Raw genomic sequence first — 14,406 nt, 5'->3', positions numbered from 1 at the left:
GATAACGGTGTGATATCTGACGCCATCTGTTTCTCCAGAGAGAGATAACGGTGTGATATCTGACGCCATCTGTTTCTCCAGAGAGAGATAACGGTGTGATATCTGGCGCCGTCTGTTTCTCCAGAGAGATAACGGTGTGATATCTGACGCCGTCTGTTTCTTCAGAGAGAGATAACGGTGTGATATCTGACGCCGTCTGTTTCTTCAGAGAGAGATAACGGTGTGATATCTGACGCCATCTGTTTCTTCAGAGAGAGATAACGGTGTGATATCTGACGCCGTAAACTACAATGTGATGCCATCATGTTTTTCTCTCTACGTGTTGCAGGTTCCATGCCTTCCTGTTGTTCCTGGGCCATCCAGCGTACGCTGTGCGGGAGGTCAGCATCCACCGCTTCAGTAAGATCCTCAGTGAGTTTGCCCTGGAGTACCGGACCACACGGGAACGCGTCCTGCAACAGAAACAGAAGAGGGCCAACCACAGAGAGAGAACAAGACCAGAGGAAAGATGATCACAGATGTGAGTGTTGTTGTTCACTTAACAGGCCTGCTCATGGGAAGTGGCTCAAATGGTGCCCTACTCCCTATATAGTGGACTAACTTTGACCAGGGCTCTGCTAAAAAATGGTGTACTATAAAGGGAATAGGGTAGCATTTGGGACGCATACCTTGTATATTTAAGCACTTTTAGTCTCTTGCCCCATCTGGTCTATTTTTCCTTTGTAGGCTTCTCCTGTCTTCTCCTGTCTTCTCCTGTCTTCTCCTGTGTTCTTATGTATTCTCCTGTCTTCTCCTGTATTCTCCTGTGTTCTCCTGTCTTCTCCTGTCTTCTCCTGTGTTCCTATGTATTATCCTGTCTTCTCCTGTGTTCTCCTGTCTGCTCCTGTGTTCTCCTGTCTTCTCCTGTCTTCTCCTGTGTTCTCCTGTCTTCTCCTGTGTTCTTATGTCTTCTTTTGTCTTCTCCTGTGTTCTCCTGTCTTCTCCTGTGTTCCTATGTATTCTCCTGTCTTCTCCTGTGTTCTCCTGTCTGCTCCTGTGTTCTTATGTCTTCTCCTGTGTTCTCCTGTGTTCTTATGTGTTCTCCTGTCTTCTCCCTGTCTTCTCCTGTCTTCTCCGGTGTTCTTATGTCTTCTTTTGTCTTTTCCTGTGTTCTCTTCACCTGAGACTCTCTCAATTTCTTTCTTGAACTTCCTCATTGTCATCCTCAGGATTTCCTACCCACCTGCTCACTCTCCAAACACGTGCCCACTGGTCACCTCAGACAACGCATTCATTTCCAATGACATCAGCATAGTTTCACACATCCAGTACAGTGATTGGTTACTGTAACAGTAATCAGTGATCTGTTTACTATGTATCCTATTCTAAAACAGCAGAACTGATCCCCTCTCCCCATACTCCTGCTCCTCCTCCTTCTACCCATCCTCCTCCTCCTGCTCCTCTTCCTCTGCCCCCCCCTCCACCTGCTCCTCCTCCTGCTCCCCCTCCTCCCTGTGTGATGATGAAACTCCCTCCAGCCCAGAGGGGCCTGCAGCCTGCTGTAGGAGGGAGATGGAGCAGCACTCCAGGGCCTGTTGTCCTTGGTAGGGTTCAGCTCCAGTTCAAGAGCACCCGAATTCAATCACTGTGTGAAATATTCCAACCTTTGGATGTCCCTGCAGGAGAAATAACTATCCCCACAGCGTGATCACGCTGCTCTCACAGGGGGGAGGGGAGCACAGTTGTGTGGCCATCACACCCAATGGTGAATTTGTGGACCGTACAAAGGACAAGACGTGTGTTAATAGTCGACCAGCGTTTTTAGATAACCTCATTTACAGAATAGAACATTCCTCATTCTTTTTTTTGTCAGAGGTCATATTTCTGCTCTTTCTGTTTGACTATGGCGCCTCCAGCACATCTCATAACATCTCCTTTTCTGTCTTCCTCTTCATTTCATCTTCTTCCCTTTCCTCTGTAGAGTGAGGATGAAGAGGATGGTGAGGTATGGGTGTGTGTGTGTGTGTGTGTGTGTGTGTGTGTGTGTGTGTGTGTGTGTGTGTGTGTGTGTGTGTGTGTGTGTGTGTGTGTGTGTGTGTGTGTGTGTGTGTGTGTGTGTGTGTGTGTGTGTGTGTGTGTGTGTGTGTGTGTGTGTGTGTGTGTGTGTGTGTGAACAGGTGCATGTGTGTGTGTTATTTTTCCTGTGGTAGTAATGTCTCTAACCTTTAACCAAAAGCCAGAATTCTTCATCACGATCAAGTTGACATCTTTCTCTCAGGTTGTGTGTCCGCTGTATTTCTTGCTGTGATTTTGAATGCAGCCACCTGTACAACCAACATTACTGCCAAATCCTTGTTGTTATTGAGTTGTTATTGATTCCTACTAGAATGTAACTCTACTAACTGTATCATTTAAAAAAACATCTACTAGATGTAGTATTTATAGTCTTTACAGTATGTACTGAATACTAGAGGTGCCTCCAAAATTGTACTCTATTCTAGTGCATTGTATAGGGAATAGGGTGCTATTTGGGATGCAGACTAGGTATTGACAGTATGTTTAGAGGAACCAGTAGTTATCAGACTAGGTATTGACAGTATGTTTAGAGGAACCAGTAGTTATCAGACTAGGTATTGACAGTATGTTTAGAGGAACCAGCTACAGTAGTAGTTATCAGACTAGGTATTGACAGTATGTTTAGAGGAACCAGCTACAGTAGTAGTTATCAGACTAGGTATTGACAGTATGTTTAGAGGAACCAGTAGTTATCAGACTAGGTATTGACAGTATGTTTAGAGGAACCAGATACAGTAGTAGTTATCAGACTAGGTATTGACAGTATGTTTAGAGGAACCAGATACAGTAGTAGTTATCAGACTAGGTATTGACAGTATGTTTAGAGGAACCAGTAGTTATCAGACTAGGTATTGACAGTATGTTTAGAGGAACCAGTAGTAGTAGTTATCAGACTAGGTATTGACAGTATGTTTAGAGGAACCAGTACAGTAGTAGTTATCAGACTAGGTATTGACAGTATGTTTAGAGGAACCAGATACAGTAGTAGTTATCAGACTAGGTATTGACAGTATGTTTAGAGGAACCAGTAGTTATCAGACTAGGTATTGACAGTATGTTTAGAGGAATCAGTAGTTATCAGACTAGGTATTGACAGTATGTTTAGAGGAACCAGTAGTTATCAGACTAGGTATTGACAGTATGTTTAGAGGAATCAGTAGTTATCAGACTAGGTATTGACAGTATGTTTAGAGGAACCAGCTACAGTAGTAGTTATCAGACTAGGTATTGACAGTATGTTTAGAGGAACCAGATACAGTAGTTTATCAGACTAGGTATTGACAGTATGTTTAGAGGAACCAGTAGTTATCAGACTAGGTATTGACAGTATGTTTAGAGGAACCAGTAGTTATCAGACTAGGTATTGACAGTATGTTTAGAGGAACCAGATACAGTAGTAGTTATCAGACTAGGTATTGACAGTATGTTTAGAGGAACCAGTAGTTATTATGTTTAGACTAGGTATTGACAGTATGTTTAGAGGAACCAGTAGTTATCAGACTAGGTATTGACAGTATGTTTAGAGGAATCAGTAGTTATCAGACTAGGTATTGACAGTATGTTTAGAGGAACCAGCTACAGTAGTAGTTATCAGACTAGGTATTGACAGTATGTTTAGAGGAACCAGATACAGTAGTAGTTATCAGACTAGGTATTGACAGTATGTTTAGAGGAACCAGTAGTTATCAGACTAGGTATTGACAGTATGTTTAGAGGAACCAGTAGTTATCAGACTAGGTATTGACAGTATGTTTAGAGGAACCAGTAGTTATCAGACTAGGTATTGACAGTATGTTTAGAGGAACCAGTAGTTATCAGACTAGGTATTGACAGTATGTTTAGAGGAACCAGTAGTTATCAGACTAGGTATTGACAGTATGTTTAGAGGAACCAGTAGTTATCAGACTAGGTATTGACAGTATGTTTAGAGGAACCAGATACAGTAGTAGTTATCAGACTAGGTATTGACAGTATGTTTAGAGGAACCAGTAGTTATCAGACTAGGTAGAAGAATACAGATCCAGGAGATACATCTCAGATGGATAGTAAAACAAGGACATTTCAGACAAGGCTTACGGGTTAGAAATAGGGGTTTGGGGTTAGGTTAAGGTTTAGGGTTAGGTTCATGGTTGTGTGTGTGTGTGTGTGTGTGTGTGTGTGTGTGTGTGTGTGTGTGTGTGTGTGTGTGTGTGTGTGTGTGTGTGTGTGTGTGTGTGTGTGTGTGTGTGTGTGTGTGTGTGTGTGTGTGTGTGTGTGTGTGTGTGTGTGTGTGTGTGTGTGTGTGTGTGTGTGTGTGTGTGTGAGAGAGAGAGAGAGAGAGAGAAGGCTATGGAAGTTCTGTTCACTGCAAGTCCACAGACAAGGGAAGCAGGGTAGGCCAAACTCAAACCAGACCCCAGGGGGTCAGAATCCACAGACAAGCACTTCCTGATAGAACCTAATCCTGGGTAGTAGACCTCATGAGAACCAGAGATTCATCTCTTAAAAAACAATGGGGTCCACATGAGAGTCAGAGTCTGAAATGCCACCCTATTCCTTAAATAAAATAGTATAGAATGGTATAGTGTACTTCTTTTGACCAGAGTCCTGGTGTAAAATAGTATAGAATGGTATAGTGTACTTCTTTTGACCAGAGTCCTGGTGTAAAATAGTATAGAATGGTATAGTGTACTTCTTTTGACCAGAGTCCTGGTGTAAAATAGTATAGAATGGTATAGTGTACTTCTTTTGACCAGAGTCCTGGTGTAAAATAGTATAGAATGGTATAGTGTACTTCTTTTGACCAGAGTCCTGGTGTAAAATAGTATAGAATGGTATAGTGTACTTCTTTTGACCAGAGTCCTGGTGTAAAATAGTATAGAATGGTATAGTGTACTTCTTTTGACCAGAGTCCTGGTGTAAAATAGTATAGAATGGTATAGTGTACTTCTTTTGACCAGAGTCCTGGTGTAAAATAGTATAGAATGATATAGTGTACTTCTTTTGACCAGAGTCCTGGTGTAAAGTAGTATAGAATGGTATAGTGTACTTCTTTTGACCAGAGTCCTGGTGTAAAATAGTATAGAATGGTATAGTGTACTTCTTTTGACCAGAGTCCTGGTGTAAAATAGTATAGAATGGTATAGTGTACTTCTTTTGACCAGAGTCCTGGTGTAAAATAGTATAGAATGGTATAGTGTACTTCTTTTGACCAGAGTCCTGGTGTAAAATAGTATAGAATGGTATAGTGTACTTCTTTTGACCAGAGTCCTGGTGTAAAATAGTATAGAATGGTATAGTGTACTTCTTTTGACCAGAGTCCTGGTGTAAAATAGTATAGAATGGTATAGTGTACTTCTTTTGACCAGAGTCCTGGTGTAAAATAGTATAGAATGGTATAGTGTACTTCTTTTGACCAGAGTCCTGGTGTAAAATAGTATAGAATGGTATAGTGTACTTCTTTTGACCAGAGTCCTGGTGTAAAATAGTATAGAATGGTATAGTGTACTTCTTTTGACCAGAGTCCTGGTGTAAAATAGTATAGAATGGTATAGTGTACTTCTTTTGACCAGCGTCCTGGTGTAAAATAGTGCACTATAAAGGAATGGGGTTACATTTGGGATGAAGCCTCACTCTGCTGACCAGGATCAGCTTACACAGCTCTGTTTGTTCTATAATGGAACCAAGATGGCCGTCAAAAGGGAAGGAATCAGCAGGTTTCAATGCAGATGGTTAGGTTTTATTTCACTGTATGTGATGTAAAGGTTCATAAGACGGTTGTCACATAGTGCTGATAACTTCGGTCTAAGTAATGTTAACTTATGACTAATAAGTTATGACAAAGACCTGTGGTGAATGTTTTTTTGACAGTGTGTTTTTTTGTGGGTTGGGGGGTGTTGTTGGTTTGTTTGTTTGTTGTTTGTTACAGATACTAAATAAATATGGCTTCTGTTTGTGGGATACAATTTTTAAAAGTGCATGCAGCAGCTGACCATTTAAATATAGCTCCCATGCTGTTGGTCAGGAGACTGAGAAGAACTGATTAACCCAGAATGGATTTGTATGTCCTTGTTTTCTATATGTTTTCTAATTGAGAGCTCTTAGTGGTGCCAGAGCATGATGACTAATTGAGAGCTCTTAATGGTGCCAGAGCATGATGACTAATTGAGAGCTCTTAATGGTGCCAGAGCATGATGACTAATTGAGAGCTCTTAATGGTGCCAGAGCATGATGACTAATTGAGAGCTCTTAATGGTGCCAGAGCATGATGACTAATTGAGAGCTCTTAATGGTGCCAGAGCATGATGACTAATTGAGTGCTCTTAATGGTGCCAGAGCATGATGACTAATTGAGAGCTCTTAATGGTGGTGCCAGAGCATGATGACTAATTGAGTGCTCTTAATGGTGCCAGAGCATGATGACTAATTGAGTGCTCTTAATGGTGCCAGAGCATGATGACTAATTGAGAGCTCTTAATGGTGCCAGAGCATGATGACTAATTGAGAGCTCTTAATGGTGCCAGAGCATGATGACTAATTGAGTGCTCTTAATGGTGCCAGAGCATGATGACTAATTGAGTGCTCTTAATGGTGCCAGAGCATGATGACTAATTGAGAGCTCTTAATGGTGCCAGAGCATGATGACTAATTGAAAGCTCTTAATGGTGCCAGAGCATGATGACTAATTGAGAGTTCTTAGTGGTGCCAGAGCATGATGACTAATTGAGAGCTCTTAATGGTGCCAGAGCATGATGACTAATTGAGAGCTCTTAATGGTGCCAGAGCATGATGACTAATTGAGAGCTCTTAATGGTGCCAGAGCATGATGACTAATTGAGAGCTCTTAATGGTGCCAGAGCATGATGACTAATGAGTGCTCTTAATGGTGCCAGAGCATGATGACTAATTGAGAGCTCTTAATGGTGCCAGAGCATGATGACTAATTGAGAGCTCTTAATGGTGCCAGAGCATGATGACTAATTGAGAGCTCTTAATGGTGCCAGAGCATGATGACTAATTGAGAGCTCTTAATGGTGCCAGAGCATGATGACTAATTGAGAGCTCTTAATGATGCCAGAGCATGATGACTAATTGAACCATTTTCATAGATAGATTTAGGAAGTTTCATCTCTAACCAGCTCTTCTCTCCTAATCCACCCCACAGGATGGAAAGTTTGGCGGTAGCGCCCCGGGGCCTGTAAGCCAGGAAGGCGTGCTGACGCAGGGTCTGCAGTACGCAGAGGATGCAGCGGAGCATGAGAACATGAAGGCAGTGCTGAAGAGCAGCTTGCAGGGCTGCAGTGACAGTGGAGTGTCCACCGTGCCAGGCCTACGTACACGTATCAGAGCCAGCAGGCCAGGTCAGTCTGACAGACCACCACCTCCACACAACTCCTGGCAAAAAGGGAAACTTCTGGACTTTTCTTTTTTACAACGGCCAGCTCTACTACACCTGAGGTTGATTCTGTCTGTCCTTCTCTCCTTCTCTCCTTCTGTTCTCTCTTTGTCTTCTCTCCTTCTCTTTTCTCCTTGTCTTCTCTTCTTCTCTTCTCTCCTTCTCTTCTTGTCTTCTCTCCTAGGCCGTGTGGGTCCTTGGGGCTCATCAGTGATTGAAGACCCACCTAATTGCACAGAGACAGACGCTGCAGATGAGATCATGGAGCGCATCGTCAGGTCAGCCACTCAGGGGCCCAGGACACGGACAGAGCCTCGCGAGAGGAAGAGGTCCAGAGCCAACCGCAAGTCACGTGAGTCAGAGGGATTTTTTTTACAGTAACAAAATATTTGAAGTAAGAGTTGCCTTTGTTTGACACCAGATTTGCAACTTTTCTTTGTACAGTATCCTTACATTAGCTTTGGATGTGGCCAAAGGTTTAACTGCCCCCGACATCTGATTGTGGACTTTCTGTCAGTGTTAATGCACACTATCTTATTTTCCAGCATCACCTGAGTGATACAGTTCAACAACACAGTGCTACAGTAAATACATCCAGTCCTATTTAAACCTCTTCATGTCTCTCCGTCTCTGTCTCTGTCTCTGTCTCTGTCTCTGTCTCTGTCTCTGTCTCTGTCTCTCTCTCTCTCTCTCTCTCTCTCTCTCTCTCTCTCTCTCTCTCTCTCTCTCTCTCTCTCTCTCTCTCTCGCTCTCGCTCTCGCTCTCTTTCTCTCTCTCTCTCTCTGTCTCTCTCTATGTATCTCTCCATGTCTCCCTGCCCTCTTCCTCTCTACAGTGAGAAGAACACTGAAAAGCGGTCTGACACCAGAGGAGGCCAATGCCTTGGGGTTGTCCAGTGGTTCAGAGATGGCTGTGTGACAGGAAGAGAAGTGGAGCTGGATCCGGCAGCACAGCACACACAGACACCTGGGAAACCCTCTTACCGCCCACCTCGCCCTTCACTGACCCCTGACCTCTAACCCCTGCTCATCCAGCCAGCCAGTCAACCGCTGCACCATAGCTTCGCTTGGTCTTTCCCCTGGTTCAACTTTATGATGACTGTAGCTCAGCTTCCTGTCTGTGGTTTGTGCAGGTAGCTGGTTAAGATGGTAAACAATGTTCAGGAAGAGACCATGAGGAATATGGTCCACATCCAGGATAATAGATGGTTTTCAGTGGAACAAAGTGGTATTGGTATAGGGGCAGTTAAAGGGGTTCAGTGATCCAGCTGACTCAGCTCCATACACACACACTCAGGTAAAGTTCAGCATCCAAACCACTACACTATGCTGCTGTGCCGACTTGAGTGTTTCTTAATGGTGTTGTTCCAATCAGTTGTTTCTCCTAACCTTTGAATATGAGGCTGAGGCCTTTGAGGAACAGCTCACATAACAACTGTAAGTCTTAATCACTTGATGAAGCCCACAGTGACCACATGACTAGTGGTGAATCTCAGTTGTATTTCCTTGATTCCTTGTGTCTTCTATCCTCACCTGTCTACACAAGGCTTTGAAGGACTAGATCTGAGGTTCGTCCTCCCTAACCTTTTCCTCAATTGAGATTCACCCTATGACTGAAAGATACAAACTGAGACTTACCTACACAGAAGACATTTAGCCTCAGGACTTCTAAAGGGAGGGACATGCGAGTGCTTGAATCACTGTGGACTTGTGTCTGAACCAAAAAGGCCTCGGAGTTGAATAGTAAAGAAGTTAGCATTGACGCTAAAGAAGTTAGCATTGACGCTAAAGAAGTTAGCATTGATGCTAAATAAGTTAGCATTGATGCTATATAAGTTAGCATTGATGCTAAATAAGTTAGCATTGATGTTAAAGACGTTAGCATTGATGTTATCTATCCCCACTTATGATGAACATGTGCGTTGGGCTTGGTGTCAGATAGTATTTTTAGTTTGAACAATTTTTGTTTATATAAAAAATTAAATGTCTGTGTCCACAGGCTGTTTTGTTCTATTATACTACTGTGGTAGTTTTGTGGGTTTTAAAATACTTTAATGCGTGAGAAAAAGGTGCTCAGAGAAGGAATATTTGCACTGGATGTAGAAGTTGGATATTTAGAGGAAAGGAAGGGGAAATCCTTGACACACACTGATGTACCAATCAGATATCAGATGAATGAAAGAATCCCCCAGACAGAACCAATAATGAAACAGTAGCACAACTGATTATACACTCTAATTTCAGAGGAAAAGTGAACAGATTCCTTTGACTAAAACTAAAATGTTTCCAATTTTGCATGTTGTTGATTCAGTTGGATTTTATACAGATGGAACAAACTGGAATTCCAAGAGGACACACCATGATGTGTTAAGAGGGAAGGTATCATTTACCACATACAATTGAATTACTGGTTTCCACTTTTAAAAAGCACATAGCATATTAGAGTCATCAACTTTGGTGAGAACAGTCTGTGAGCTGACAAGTGTACAGAAGGGACGATGCTACTGGGTCCAGACAGACTGACGTCTGTCAATCACGCGTAGCGAATGTTACAGCTTTAACCTATAGGCCTGCCTACAACATACATGTTCCAGCTTTAGCCTATAGGCCTGCCTAGTACCTACAATTACACACGTGTTGCATGCATGACACCAGTGTTACGCAAGCTCCTGCTGTTGTTCGCTGCAAAGCCTTCTTCTATGGTTGAGACATACTTATTGTGGAGTGTTAGAACTGACAGGGAGATATATTTACACTAGTTACATGTACGTACTCTCTCTTTACTCTCTGTGTCAAAGAGTTAGGCAACATTTAAGAATTGTTTAAAAAAGTACGAGATTAATAATTGGTTATTATAGAAAAACGATATGAGCTTCAACTGAATGAGTGCCTTTTATAGACAAGTCTATTTATTCAGTAATGTTCAGGGAGATATTTGTTACAGAAAATGTTACTGTGTGTAATGAAAGGACTTCCTCCTTAGGTCAATTCAACAGCTGTGACTTCCTGTTTTCATTCTTTCCTAGATGAATACATTTCAGTACTATGTTCCATAGCTTTATGTCTTGGAAACAGTTCTCCTCTTCCATTTGCACATTGCAGTTTTATTTCCAATCACAACTAAACTAGGGTTATAGCTAATTGTCTAATGACAATATTTCCATTTTAGAATTAGGGCATATAGTATATCTGAACGTTCCTACACTGTTGACTTTTATTGAGGTGTAGTGGTTACAGTCAGCTAGATAGCTCGTTTTTTAAAGTGCATAATTCCAGTTTACATTTGGAATTGTGTAGAGAGTTGTATGATGATTCTACACAGTCACAAACATTCACTGTGATGGAAACAGCCATTGTCGACTAAACATGAAAGAATATATGCTTGCAGCAACACAAAGCCACAACAAAACAGTCACACACCTACACGTATATGTCTTTCTCATGGAGAACTTACAATTTGGTATGAAACTATCCAGCACCTTATACACCATTAGTAGCATGCGTCTTTCATTGAGGAAAACCAGAACATTAACAGTGAGAAAGTATATTCTTTCAGCCTTTTTCTCAGATGCTCATTTTGAGTATTGTAACTCTGAGTACATGTAAAGTAATAATGGGGAAGAATGCTGTAAAATGATGTAAATGTCACAACGATGTGTTTTATGTCTTTCACTTGTTGGTATTTTGTATAGAATAGTGTATTATAGGTTAAACAAAGCAGTGTTATTCTATGGAAATTGTAATTTAAGTGAAAACCAAACCATGGTTTAAAAAAATGTCTACAGATGTGGCGTGTTATGTTATGGATAAAGGGAGATTCATTTGATTTGAATGTCACGTTATGTTATGGATAAAGGGAGATTCATTTGATTTGAATGCTCAGAGGCTTAGCATTTGTTATGTTTTATTGTTTTTCCTCTGCACATGACTTGAAACACATTAGGATAGACGGAGTGGTCGATGTAACCACCTAGGACTGGATTCAATCTGTATCGCTGAAGTTCAGCGTTTTAGCGTGATTGAAAATGTTCCTGCATTAGCATAGACTGCATTCATGGTAAACACTGCATATGTCGGCTCCATCTGAAATGATCTGTAACGCTTCAGCCCCTAGTACTCCTATGGAACCTTCAGCAGCCTTTCATTACATTGCACTCAATAAAACATGGAGTGTGTCCCAAATGGCACCCTATTCCCTACAGAGTGCACTACTTCTTCTTCTTCTTTTTTTTTTTACCAGGACCCATAGAGTCCAAAAGTAGTGCACTGTGTAGGGAATAGGGTGCCATTTGGGATGCAACCCGTGTTTTCTGTGATTGGCTATATTATCTCCTTCTCCCCCACTGCTGTACTGTAAGTCAGTGTGGGACTTGGTCACAAGCACATCCAGACTCGGTGAGCTTTTCTTGCGTCTTCGCCCCTCTAACAACAACTGTATGTATGAACATCTGGCAATAAAAGATCTCTTAAGAAACATTCAGAGACACTGTGTGAATTCTGTTGTGTGAGGGGGAAAAAACATCTGATTCTTTGTGTTAAATGTGTTCTGGTAATAATCGCAGAACAACTATTAGTAGTCTGGACCTTTACTGTATCTGATGGGAGTATACTGAATTCATGTCCATCATTTACACTCCTGTCAATGATGTTGCACCTGGAACCCTGTTCCCCTGGTTGCACTGTAGCCTAGAGTTGTCTACACTACATGTGACCAACCTAAAAGTACTTGTTACATTTTGAATGCTTAGCAGGACAGGAAAATGGTCCAATTCACACACTTAACTATAGCATCCCTGGTCATCCCTACTACCTCTGATCTGGCAGACTCACTAAACACAAATGCTTTGTTTGTAAATGATGTCTGAGTGTTGGAGTGTGCCCCTGGCTATAGGTAAATGATGTCTGAGTGTTGGAGTGTGCCCCTGGCTATAGGTAAATGATGTCTGAGTGTTGGAGTGTGCCCCTGGCTATAGGTAAATGATGTCTGAGTGTTGGAGTGTGCCCCTGGCTATAGGTAAATGATGTCTGAGTGTTGGAGTGTGCCCCTGGCTATAGGTAAATGATGTCTGAGTGTTGGAGTGTGCCCCTGGCTATAGGTAAATGATGTCTGAGTGTTGGAGTGTGCCCCTGGCTATAGGTAAATGATGTCTGAGTGTTGGAGCGTGCCCCTGGCTATAGGTAAATGATGTCTGAGTGTTGGAGTGTGCCCCTGGCTATAGGTAAATGATGTCTGAGTGTTGGAGTGTGCCCCTGGCTATAGGTAAATGATGTCTGAATGTTGGAGTGTGGCCCTGGCTATAGGTAAATGATGTCTGAGTGTTGGAGTGTGCCCCTGGCTATAGGTAAATGATGTCTGAGTGTTGGAGTGGTGCCCCTGGCTATAGGTAAATGATGTCTGACTGTTGGAGTGTGCCCCTGGCTATAGGTAAATGATGTCTGAGTGTTGGAGTGTGCCCCTGGCTATAGGTAAATGATGTCTGAGTGTTGGAGTGTGCCCCTGGCTATAGGTAAATGATGTCTGACTGTTGGAGTGTGCCCCTGGCTATAGGTAAATGATGTCTGAGTGTTGGAGTGTGCCCCTGGCTATAGGTAAATGATGTCTGACTGTTGGAGTGTGCCCCTGGCTATAGGTAAATGATGTCTGAGTGTTGGAGTGTGCCCCTGGCTATAGGTAAATGATGTCTGAGTGTTGGAGTGTGCCCCTGGCTATAGGTAAATGATGTCTGAGTGTTGGAGTGGTGCCCCTGGCTATAGGTAAATGATGTCTGAGTGTTGGAGCGTGCCCCTGGCTATAGGTAAATGATGTCTGAGTGTTGGAGTGTGCCCCTGGCTATAGGTAAATGATGTCTGAGTGTTGGAGTGTGCCCCTGGCTATAGGTAAATGATGTCTGACTGTTGGAGTGTGCCCCTGGCTATAGGTAAATGATGTCTGAGTGTTGGAGTGTGCCCCTGGCTATAGGTAAATGATGTCTGAGTGTTGGAGTGTGCCCCTGGCTATAGGTAAATGATGTCTGAGTGTTGGAGTGTGCCCCTGGCTATAGGTAAATGATGTCTGAGTGTTGGAGCGTGCCCCTGGCTATAGGTAAATGATGTCTGAGTGTTGGAGTGTGCCCCTGGCTATAGGTAAATGATGTCTGAGTGTTGGAGTGTGCCCCTGGCTATAGGTAAATGATGTCTGAGTGTTGGAGTGTGCCCCTGGCTATAGGTAAATGATGTCTGAGTGTTGGAGTGTGCCCCTGGCTATAGGTAAATGATGTCTGAGTGTTGGAGTGTGCCCCTGGCTATAGGTAAATGATGTCTGAGTGTTGGAGCGTGCCCTGGCTATAGGTAAATGATGTCTGAGTGTTGGAGTGTGCCCTGGCTATAGGTAAATGATGTCTGAGTGTTGGAGTGTGCCCCTGGCTATAGGTAAATGATGTCTGAGTGTTGGAGTGTGCCCCTGGCTATAGGTAAATGATGTCTGAGTGTTGGAGCGTGCCCCTGGCTATAGGTAAATGATGTCTGAGTGTTGGAGCGTGCCCCTGGCTATAGGTAAATGATGTCTGAGTGTTGGAGTGTGCCCCTGGCTATAGGTAAATGATGTCTGAGTGTTGGAGTGTGCCCCTGGCTATAGGTAAATGATGTCTGAGTGTTGGAGTGTGCCCCTGGCTATAGGTAAATGATGTCTGACTGTTGGAGTGGTGCCCCTGGCTATAGGTAAATGATGTCTGAGTGTTGGAGTGGTGCCCCTGGCTATAGGTAAATGATGTCTGAGTGTTGGAGTGTGCCCCTGGCTATAGGTAAATGATGTCTGAGTGTTGGAGTGTGCCCCTGGCTATAGGTAAATGATGTCTGAGTGTTGGAGTGTGCCCCTGGCTATAGGTAAATGATGTCTGAGTGTTGGAGTGTGCCCCTGGCTATAGGTAAATTATGTCTGAGTGTTGGAGTGGTGCCCCTGGCTATAGGTAAATTATGTCTAAGCCTGACCTGCTGAGGAGT

General features: G+C 42.9%; 1 pseudogene; it reads left to right on the top strand.

Annotated features, from left to right (window-relative positions):
• The window catches only part of LOC124024601, an 18,158-nt pseudogene extending 6,254 nt beyond the window's left edge, over window positions 1–11,904 (top strand).
• Window positions 11,905–14,406: the final 2,502 nt, after the last annotated feature.

The sequence above is a fragment of the Oncorhynchus gorbuscha genome, unplaced genomic scaffold, assembly GCF_021184085.1.
Source record: "Oncorhynchus gorbuscha isolate QuinsamMale2020 ecotype Even-year unplaced genomic scaffold, OgorEven_v1.0 Un_scaffold_1947, whole genome shotgun sequence".
NCBI lineage: Eukaryota > Metazoa > Chordata > Actinopteri > Salmoniformes > Salmonidae > Oncorhynchus > Oncorhynchus gorbuscha.
The sequence above is the reverse complement of the archived record's forward strand: the minus strand, read 5'-3'. Positions and strand labels throughout refer to the sequence as shown.